Source organism: Hydra viridissima, unplaced genomic scaffold, assembly GCF_058129835.1.
Source record: "Hydra viridissima isolate aposymbiotic clone 2 unplaced genomic scaffold, HvirCarnegie_v1 scaffold_2, whole genome shotgun sequence".
In the NCBI taxonomy this organism is placed as follows: domain Eukaryota; kingdom Metazoa; phylum Cnidaria; class Hydrozoa; order Anthoathecata; family Hydridae; genus Hydra; species Hydra viridissima.
The window spans coordinates 13,058,008-13,068,728 of NW_028324301.1; the positions used below are offsets into that span (position 1 = coordinate 13,058,008).

The 10,721-nt window shown below is 27.7% G+C and overlaps 2 long non-coding RNA genes across 2 annotated transcripts; both read right to left on the reverse strand.

Annotated features, from left to right (window-relative positions):
- Window positions 1-4,519: 4,519 nt before the first annotated feature.
- Window positions 4,520-7,216, reverse strand: LOC149892018 (uncharacterized). Its single transcript, XR_016449691.1, has 2 exons — window positions 5,967-7,216; window positions 4,520-4,859 (listed from the first exon to the last, which is right to left on the reverse strand). It is a non-coding gene; the product is annotated as an uncharacterized LOC149892018 (long non-coding RNA).
- A 2,114-nt stretch (window positions 7,217-9,330) lies between these two features.
- On the reverse strand, window positions 9,331-10,385 carry LOC149892019 (uncharacterized). Its single transcript, XR_016449692.1, has 3 exons — window positions 10,266-10,385; window positions 9,675-9,703; window positions 9,331-9,394 (listed from the first exon to the last, which is right to left on the reverse strand). It is a non-coding gene; the product is annotated as an uncharacterized LOC149892019 (long non-coding RNA).
- Window positions 10,386-10,721: the final 336 nt, after the last annotated feature.

Below are 10,721 nucleotides of genomic sequence, written 5' to 3' on the forward strand. Positions count from 1 at the left end.
ACTATAATTGCAATAATAACAAAAATAAAAATAAAATTTAATTATAATAATAGTTAAAAAAAAAAAAGAATAAAGACAAAAACAATAAACTATGTAAAATCACTATTTATAAAATAGCAATAATAATAAAAGGAAGAGTATTGAAAATAGCAATACAATAATATAAAGAATAAAAATTACAATGTTAACCATAAAAACATGAATATTAACAAAAATGATAAGAAGAAAAATGTTTATAATAAAAGGAATAGTTTAAGTGAAAATATAAATATAAATAATAAAATAAATTAAAATATTAATAATTATAACAACAAATAATTAGAAGAGTATTAAAAATAGAAAAACAGAATAATAAAAACAAGAATAAAAGTAATAATAAGAATAATAACATTAACAAAAATAAGAATAAGAAAAAAAAGGAAAATAATAAGAATAACAAAAAATAATAATAATAATATATATCATATATAAAAAAGTAACAATGATAGAAATAAAAAGAGGAACAAGTATAACAAAAGTTATAAAAATAATAATAATATTATAATACAAAATACAAAAACATTAACAACAATAAGAATAAAAAAAAAAATAATATTAAGCATACTGTGCTTTTATAGGGCTAGCAAAACCGGTAAATTGGTTAAAAATTATATTTAAATTTACCGGTAATTTTCAAATAATTTACCGGTAATTCGGTAAAATTTTATGGAAATTCTGAATAAATTATTAGTAGTACTTTTTTCTAACTAAAAAGAAAAATTCTACAAAAAAGCTAACTTTTTTACATATTATAAAAAAACAGTTGAAATCGCAAAAAATTAAGAACTTTATAATGGAAAAGAATTTTGTTTTCTTACAATATTACAATATGCATTTCTTAAAAAAAAATACAGCCTGCTTGATTGATTTTTCTTAAATTTTCGTTTTTTAATAGAGAAAGAAAAATATTTATATACAATTAGGATTTGTTTATGTAGTTTATGTATAATTACATTCAGTTTATTTTGTGCTCGCGTCCCATCTGGTTACAGTTACAGGTGACATTTTATTTAATTTAAATCGTACGTTAGTGAGTTTTTTTAAAATTATTTGGTTTTTTGCACTGGATGATAAAATTGTTAAGTATCATAAAAAAAAAAAAAAGAAAATAAACACAAAACATAACTTTGAAAATAAAGCGAATATTCTATATTTTTATTGTGTTGAGTATTTCACAAAAAGTCTTTAAAATTATATTAAAGAATATATTTGTATTGTGTTCCAAAATTTACATATTGAATTTTTTTAAAAAAAATAACCTTATCTATGATGTCTACTGGATCCGGAAAAAATCAATTGTGGAATCATTTTCTACGTACGAAAGCTGGTCATTCAGCTATATGCAATTTATGCAAAAAAAATATTAAATGCTCTGGCGGCAGCACAAGTGAGTTGCACAATCACCTTATCAGAAAACATAAAATTAATCTGCTAAAAAGAGTTCAACATGATGATGCAGAAGCTAGCTGTTCTAATATCAATACCAAAACTTCCGTTACGAATGATACAAATTCTAGATCAAAATTTCTGATTATTTCAACATTATTAAAACGATTGATAATTCATTTCCAGCTGTTTTAGCACGACTGACTGCACGAGATTGTTTATCATTTAAAAAGACTTGCACATCATACGATCTTCACAAATTATTTAAATCCAAAGGATATGATTGCCCAAAGTCTCCAAAAACAATTAAGAAAATGGTGTTGCAGTACGGTGACAAAATCCGAAAACAAATCGTTACAGAATTATCAGAAAGAATAGCCCGTGGTGAATTATTCAGCTTGACTTTCGATGAATGGACATCTCTCAAAAATCGAAGGTTTATGAATGTGAATGTCCACTCGTATGATAATGTATTTTGGAATCTCGGATTGGATAGGATTAAAGGATGCCTGCTGAAAAATGTATAACGTATCTTCAAAATACACTTAAAGAATTTAGTTTTGCGATAGAAAATATAATTTCCATTACTACGGATGGGGCCGCCGTAATGAAAAAGGTAGGCAGATTACTGGACGTAAATCATCAACTTTGTTTAGCCCACGGTATCCAGTTATCAGTAATTAAGGTGCTGTATAAAAGATCTGTTTCGGATAATATTTCCGTAGAAAATCAAGAAGTGGCTATTACTGAATTTGAACATGGTGAAGATGAAGAGGACGATGTAATGGAAGATATTGGGGTTTTTGACGTTATTGAGGATACATCAACTACTGATTCATCAATTCAACATGAAAGTATAGGTCCAATAATAACAAAAATTCTAAAAATTGTTGTCATGTTCCGTAGATCACCAACAAAAAATGACATCCTCCAAAAACATGATGAGGATGAATTTAAAAAAAAACTTACGCTAATCCTTGACACAAAAACACGGTGGAGCAGTATGTTGATAATGTTGGAAAGAATTTATGGGATTAAAAATTGTGTACGTAAGAGTCTAATCGATAACAAATCCGATATAGATTTATCAGAAAATAATCTCAATGATGTATCAAATATAATAGTGGCTTTGCAACCTGTTAAAGTAGCTGTGGAAGCTCTCTGTTCAAGGGACACGAATCTATATGTTGCAGATTTGACAATTAGGTTCATGTTGGATGAACTAACTAACCAAAATAATTTCTTAAGTAATGAATTGAAACAAGATTTAATATTTCGAATAAGTGAGAGAAGAACCGTATATTCTGATATATATTCATATCTTCATGAACCATGTCCACGTACAGCTTTAAATAATGAAAATAATTATGGCGTGTTTATTACAACAAGTAAATTGGGTATGGAAAAAAATATTATAGAAATCATTCAACAATTTTTAAAAAACGATTCCGAAACTACTGAAGCTGAATTTGTGCAAGTGTATGAAACTGAATCAACTAGTGAATCTACGGTTTTATCAGCAGTGGCGACATCAAGTCAAGCAATGTCAATGAAGGAAAAACTTGATTTAGTAATTAAAAAAAAAGATAACTATTGCTCACGAAGAGATTAGTGATCCGAAGACAACATCCGGTCTTTTAAATATAGTCAGGAAGAAAATGGCGTATTTCAAGGAACAAAATATTAAATGAAAATATTTAAACAAACTCCAAAAGTATATTTCAGCAGTTCGCCCAACCAGTGTAGAGTCGGAAAGAGCTTTTTCTGCAGCAGGTTTAATTGGCACAAGGTACAGAACAAGTTTAAACGACGAAACATTAAATGTAATGTGTTTTTTAAGAGCTTACTTCAATAAACAATTTATGCTCCTTGAAAAGAATTGGCTATATTAATTATTTTCTTTTCAAAAATGAAGTTTTCTTTATGTTTATGTTTGTTAATGTTTACGCTAAAGTATAAAAATGTTAATGTATAATAAATGAATTAATTACATTCTATTATATAAAAAAAAAAACTTTTTGATTGTTTAATTTATTTATTTTTAACTAGGAGGGACCTGTAAACTGATGCTGTTTTACTAATATATTCATTTGTTATGCTTTTTGTTGTTTTCAGTGTTTAGATTATTACTATTTAAGCCTTTAGAAAAAAAACTGGTAAATTACCGGTAACCCGGTAATAATTTTTTTTTTTACCGAATTACCGGTTTTTTAAAATATCGGTAAATTTACTAGCACTATGTTTTTATAGTTAACTTTAAGCGTTGTAGCTTTTATTTATTCCTAAAACTTTAAATTATCTTGTCTTTGTGAGCAATAGTCTCATTGAGATGTTTAAATCTTGCCCTTAGTTAAACATTTTCCTTTAATACCTTCACATCCTCTCTATGCTTTCACATTTTGGTAGTAATATCATTTGCCAAAATCGTAAACCATCATTTTAGAACTTTTGTTCTAGGAGACAACTGGGGCCTATCCTATAAAGCTTGTTACGCAAAACGCAAAAAAATTAGTAAATACGGACAATTTTTGCGTAGGTTAAAATTTTGCGCAATTACGCAATTTTCAAAACTAAAATCCTATAAAAAATGTGTATTTGCGGATTTTTCTAATTCGCCGTGAAATGAGTAATTTTTTTGTAAAAAGAGAAATTTTAGCTTTTTCGGCACACAAAAGGTTAACAAAGAATATACCTCGGAGAAAAGTATTTTTTTTAATCTGTGTTTTGTAAACAAATTTCATATCATTGTTTCAGAGATTTGCGTACGAAAATAAAGGTTTTATATTTACATTATATTTGTTATATTCCTTGTTTACGTTGTGTACCAAAAAATGGGTCTGCATTTCTTACATTTAGAGGTGCAAAAGTTCGTGTACTCAGTGATTTATAATGCTCAATTTCTATGAATTAAAACCAAATTTTATTTATGAAGATGACAAACAAATTTCGGTCGATGACTAATTTGCTTATTAGATTTTTTTATCGTAATGAGATAAAATAAAATTTTATTTTTGAACAGAAGTAAAATGTTATTTGCCTTTTCTGACCATCTTGTATATATGAACGCACCTTATGGTAACATCCTAAACAAACATTTTTAATGGTTTAAGGGTTCTTAGCAATTTTGATCATTTACAATATTTTGCTTCAAATGCACACTGGACAAATTTTGCAGCAAAGTCCATATTTTTAACACGAAGTCCAGTGCTCAATGCATTGAAATGTTGTTTAACAATTCCAAATGCTCGTTCAGTACAATTTCTTATGGAAATGTGAGCTTGGTTATATCTTGATTGAGGTCCATTTACTGCACCAGGGAGAGCAGAAATTAGCCAATCATTATTAGGATAGACGCTGTCCCCTAAAATCACACAACCTGGCAAAGGCTGCTTACCAGATTCAAAGACATTCTAAAGTGTGGATTCTCGAAGTACCTAAAATATTAAGATTACTTCAAATATTCTTGTGAATTACTCTGTACAAAATTGGAACAGTTTATTATATTATTATTTGAAAAAAAAAATTAAATTTATGTCAACGCTCAAGAGACACCTTGACTAAAACCTCACCAAATTTGTATTCGGATCCTCAGTAACAATCACTTTCATTATGCTATATGGTGCAATTATTGTAAAACACTTATGGCTGTATTAGAGTAAAACAGCATTATAAAACAAGTGGATACCCAGTTTCTCAAAATATAAGTTTACTGAAGAAATTTGAATTTCATATATCTATGTACTTTAATAGGCATCAGTCACTCTACAAAAAAGGGATTGAAAGCTGAAGTATTTTCAAAGATGAATAAAAAAAGTCATTAGACTCTAGTTTTCAATCTAATGTTTTGTAGAAAGATGGATGCCTATTGGGGCTGAATTATTTCAAATTTTTAATTAAAATCATTTCATTTAAAAATGTTTTAATATTTTCAATTCTTAATTAAAAAAATTTAAGTCAACAAAAATTTACATTTTCTATTTTTTATATTTTGTTTACTTCCTTTAAGTAAAGTGGAACAAAATAAATGAAACTGAACAAATGAAATACAGATTAACAAATTTTGTCTAAATGTCAAATCAAAAAAGATTTTGTCAACTTCAAAGCTCATAACTTTGCGAATTTTGCAGCTACATAGGTCCAACATACCATTTTGGAAAACTTAAAGCCTGCTGATTTCAAATATGTCAGATATGGTATAGATTGGGCCCATATCTTGGAGGTACATTTGGTGCCATCACTCCAAAAGGAAGGCACAACCTATATCATGCCAGACATATTTGGAATCAACAAGCTTTAAACTTTTCAAAATGGTAAGTTGGACCTCTGTAGCTGCAAAATTGTCAGAGATACGAGCATTCAAAATTATTTTGTAATTTATAAAAACATACTTTGCTGCAAGGTAAGATTAGATTAAGTTTTATGTGTCATTTTTTGCCAAAACAAATTTATTCTGATTTAACAAATTTTTGGACTTTCAAAATGCAGGACATTACAACTTTAAGCAAGTAGGCAACACTAGATTCATGTAAATAGACCCATACCTACTCTTGAATCATGCCAACATCCTGGTGCTTGGATGAAACATAAAAGAACTGAAGTTCTGGTCCACAAGCTGCCATGAGATTTAAGCTGTGTGTATGGTGCCTGTTCACAAAAGAGGCTTTATCAGCACTTGTAGGATTCACCAGTACATGAGTGCCATCACCATAACCACACACACTTGACATCCTTGCGATCTCAAAAAATTTCTATGCAAGTCCACAAGAATTACATGGTTTAATTATAACTTTACAAAAAAAATTGTCTATACAGATTTTACCAAGTAAATATTGGCTTGTTAACAAGTTATTATCTTATCAAGCCATCATGATGGCTGGGAGTTTTAGCAATCGCAGAAAGTTTTACCACTCTATTATAAAAGTTATTATACAAGCTCAATAATATCAAACCAAAATTTGTTTTTAAAAATTGAATTTTTAAACATAATTTTTATTACATAAATTTTAGTATTTATAAATAACTAACAAATACATTTCACCTAAATACAGTGTCAGTACTAATCTTGTAACAGTCTCAGACAGCATGATAGAATGTATTGGTCCCAAAAAAATGTAGAAAAACTTTGATTTGATCTTTGGCTGACAGGTTCTTGTTTCAACCAGTTTTAGGCTTTAAACGATCATTCAGTTACTCCTCTGGTAAATTTACAACTTGTCGAGGAACTCTGTAATGCTCATAAAAAGTCTTGTCATCAATACTATCATCAAATTTTTTTTAATTGAACTGACGAGGCTGTCACTCTTGTAATTCTAGTTCCTCAAACATTCCCATTTCTAAGTCTTTATCTGAAGAATGAGCTGCCATTTTTAGAATACTAAATATTTATTGAACTTTATAGAAATTTCAGATCTGTTACAATGATGAAGATTTAATCAAGTGAGCACATATAAACATAGATAAAATTTAGAATTTGCATTAAAATTTGCCAGTTTATGAAAAATCCATCATTAGTGGATAAGAGACTGTGCTTTTGCTAAATGACAAACTTTACAAATTAGATTTTTTTAATGCCAGGTTGAAACATGGTTTATTCTATACTTATGATAATATCAATTTTATTTTTGCTGTTTTTTTCCAATTTGGAAGTAATACAATTTATCTTTAAATTCAAAAGATTGTAACTAATATTAGTAAGATTATTAAATTGCTTAAGTTATCTAAAATGAAGCAATAAAAAAATTTTTCCAGTAAATGCTAATTCCCTAATTATTACATCACAATCTAAATTTCCATGCAGTAAACAAAAAAAAGTTTGTTATTTAATGAATATTTAACCTCTTCCCCACTAATGTTGGAAAAATTATAACACTTTTCTTTAGCTCATTTGCTCCTTTTATATAAGTTTACATATAGATAAAAACCATATGATCCAAAGGTGATCACAAATAATATATTTTGAAGATCAACACCATTTACATTTGCTACTTTTAAATCAACATGTTGCTAATAAAATTTTTACTCTATTTATACAAGTTAAGGCTGTTAAAAATAGATAAATTAGTTTTTAATAGTTGCCATAAATGTGCTGTATATGGCACACCTATGGTAATTTGGCACATAAAAACTCCCAGACACCACAGCCACGCATGATTATAGGATCGCCATGCCCCTTCATATGCAAAATTACAACAAAATAATTTTGAATTAATTTCTTCCAATCACCACATAATCACAGTTTTTGAATAGGGGTTTGTCATTCTACAAAATAAGGGGTTGAATGCTAAAGTCTTTTGTAGTAAAAGTTTTTTGATTCATTTTTGTAAATACAACAGCTTTTTTTGCTTTCAACCCTTTGTTTTGTAGAGTAACGGGCGCCTGTTGTTAGGTCTTTCATGTCTTAAATTGCAATTAATCGTGAGTTTGCTCTACTATAAAATTACTATTTTGATAAAAGTTGCTACTTCAAGTTGATGGATTTTTAAATACTTCATGTTAAATAATGCTTCTCACCCAATGCTTACTTTTAGAAAAATGTCAAAAATATTGTTGAAACACTTAATATTCAGTGAAATTTTCTAGCTCTACGTTTTTCGATGACAAAACTTTTTGTTTACAAAAGTAGACATCTGTGGTTTGAAGAAAAAATCACGAACCTTTGCACACATCACTTTGCAAAATCATTCTTTGATTAAAATTTTGCGCTATTACACGAAATTTGGAATTTGCAGCAGATTTATTTGCGTGAGAAACTTTGAGTAATTTACTCAAAAATTCTGCTTAATTTTGTTTTTAGGATTGCAGCTTGCAGAAATTTTTTGTGCGTGAATTAAGAAAAAAGCTGCTTTTTTGCGTGAATTCTGCATTTTTCAGCTTTATAGGATAGGCCCCTGGTCAGCATTTAACGTGGATAATGATGCTCTTGAATCAGATAAAGATAAAACACTTATATCTTTAGGAGAGGAGTTAAATGACAAAGATGAAATAGTGTTATTTGAATTTGGGAATAACTGAAATGAATGTGTTGCTGGTAATACTGTTTGACACAAGAAAAGCTCCTTGCAAAAGTTAATGAAATGTTTAGAATCTCTTAAAAAATTGCGAGCCCATTTTTTGATTCTTTAACAAGAAGTTTAATATGACTTCTACAAATCTTGAAGCCATAAAGCTTATTGAGTTGTTTGATAGTTGTTTTTTGTGATTCAGCATTGTTAATGAATATAAACAGTGTATGTCCATTTCTACAGTCTATGTCTATTTGTGAAGGCAATGTAAAGTTTGATGCTAGATATGTTTTTTGCTGCACTACAAAACACACAAATATTCTTTTGGGACCCATGATACCATAAAATGTTAAATGCAATTATTTTTGAAACAAATAAAAATTTCATAAAAGAATGTTATTTACTTAAATTTCTTATTTTTTTTTAAAAAATAATTCACTTACTTATTTCTGTTTCAAACAAAAACACATTAATTGCTTGATAAGATAGTACATAAATATTTGATAGTACATAAATATTTGATAGTAACTGTAAGCAATTTTGTCATAATATAAATATTATTTACATGCTAAACTTTTTTTAAAAAAAAAATAAAAAATGACCAAATGCATCATGTAATGCACACCGTCTGATACCTCATTCACTCATAATAATTATAAAAACATTTCATAACAAATTATCAATAAGTTAAAATATAAAAATAAACTATTAAATGATCGCATATTATTATTAAAAAAATATATCATTATTATTTAAGAATGTTAAGCAATATCAATGAAATTGATTTTATTATGATAGTTGTAAGTATGATGAAAAATAACTAAAACTAAATTAAAAAAAAAAAAAAAAAAAATACAAGCTAAATTTAAAAATGTTAACAAAATAACTTGAAAATGTCCATTGGCAAGAATTATCTGTTGGAATTTTTAATCCACCACAATCCAAACAAAAAAAAAACAAAACAACAACTATATTTAAAGATAATTATTAATTACAACATTGAATAACAAAAAAGCGTTCTAAAAGACAATAAAAACAACAAATAAAAGCAACACTAATACAATGAATTTAATAAATAATATAATATTAATAACTTTAATAAGAGCAATAATTAACAAAAGCAATAATCAATTACAAAAATAATAATTGATAAGAGAAATGTAATAACATCAACACATTAATTTAAAAGTATAACAAAGATAATAAACAACAACAATAATTAAAAGTATTACAAAGTAAAATAGAAACCTTAACTAACACCAACAGCAACAAAAGCCCTGTAACAACAAAAAAGGCATAGTATCTGTATATGAGAAAAAAAAAAAAAAAAAAAAAAAAAAGAAGGAAAAAGAAACAAATGAAAAAAATAATATTGAAGAAAAAGTAAAATTAACAAAAAAAAAAATTAAATTTTTATAAAACTATTAACAGCAGTAAGTGATAAATACTAAAAATAAAAAAAATTTAAGATGAAACAATAATGACAATATTAAAAAAATGTCAGAATGTTATGGATCATGCATCCATAGAATGAAAAAAAACGTATCCTTCTATCTCTTGATGATGAAAAATATGCAAAATGAGCATATAGCATATGCTCATTTTGCATTTTTTTAATATATAAATTTTAGCATATATTTAATATATTTAATAGCATATATTTAATATATAAATTTTATCTCCATTTATCTTTTTGTCCCATAACTGAAATATGTCGCAACTTAGACCAGGTGTCAATAGTTATCATTAGATTAATTGTTAAAATAGAAACAAGCATACACACAACAATTTTTTTGGCACAATATAAAAACTTAATCTGAAATTAAAAACATATATTACTTGCTTTAAACGAATTCTAAAACTCCACGTTAAAATTATCCAAGTTTGTTTGCATAACAACTTGTAACAGTAATTCACAATATATCATAAACAACATTGGATTTTCTCTTTTATAAAAACAAGTCTAACAAATAATTGTCTACAACCGTAAAAAAATAGGCCTGCACAAAAAATTCCGGTTGCACGACGAATAGGCCTGTAGTAAGAGGGGTGAGGGGGAGCGAGAAGGGTGGAGAGAGAGGCTTAAATTATTGCAAGATAAAACCCTCTCCCCTTTGGTCACGTGAATGTCGAAAATTGCTAGGTTTGTGCGGATCCAGCGTGCATAGAATGAAATTGGTACATTCACAAGGTCCGTTTCCTGGTGTGTTATTGGTTAAGGCAAACAATGGGCTTAGAAGTTTGCCTCTGCCACAAATGTCTATCCTCCCACAAGAGGTTTGCCCTAATGAGCCT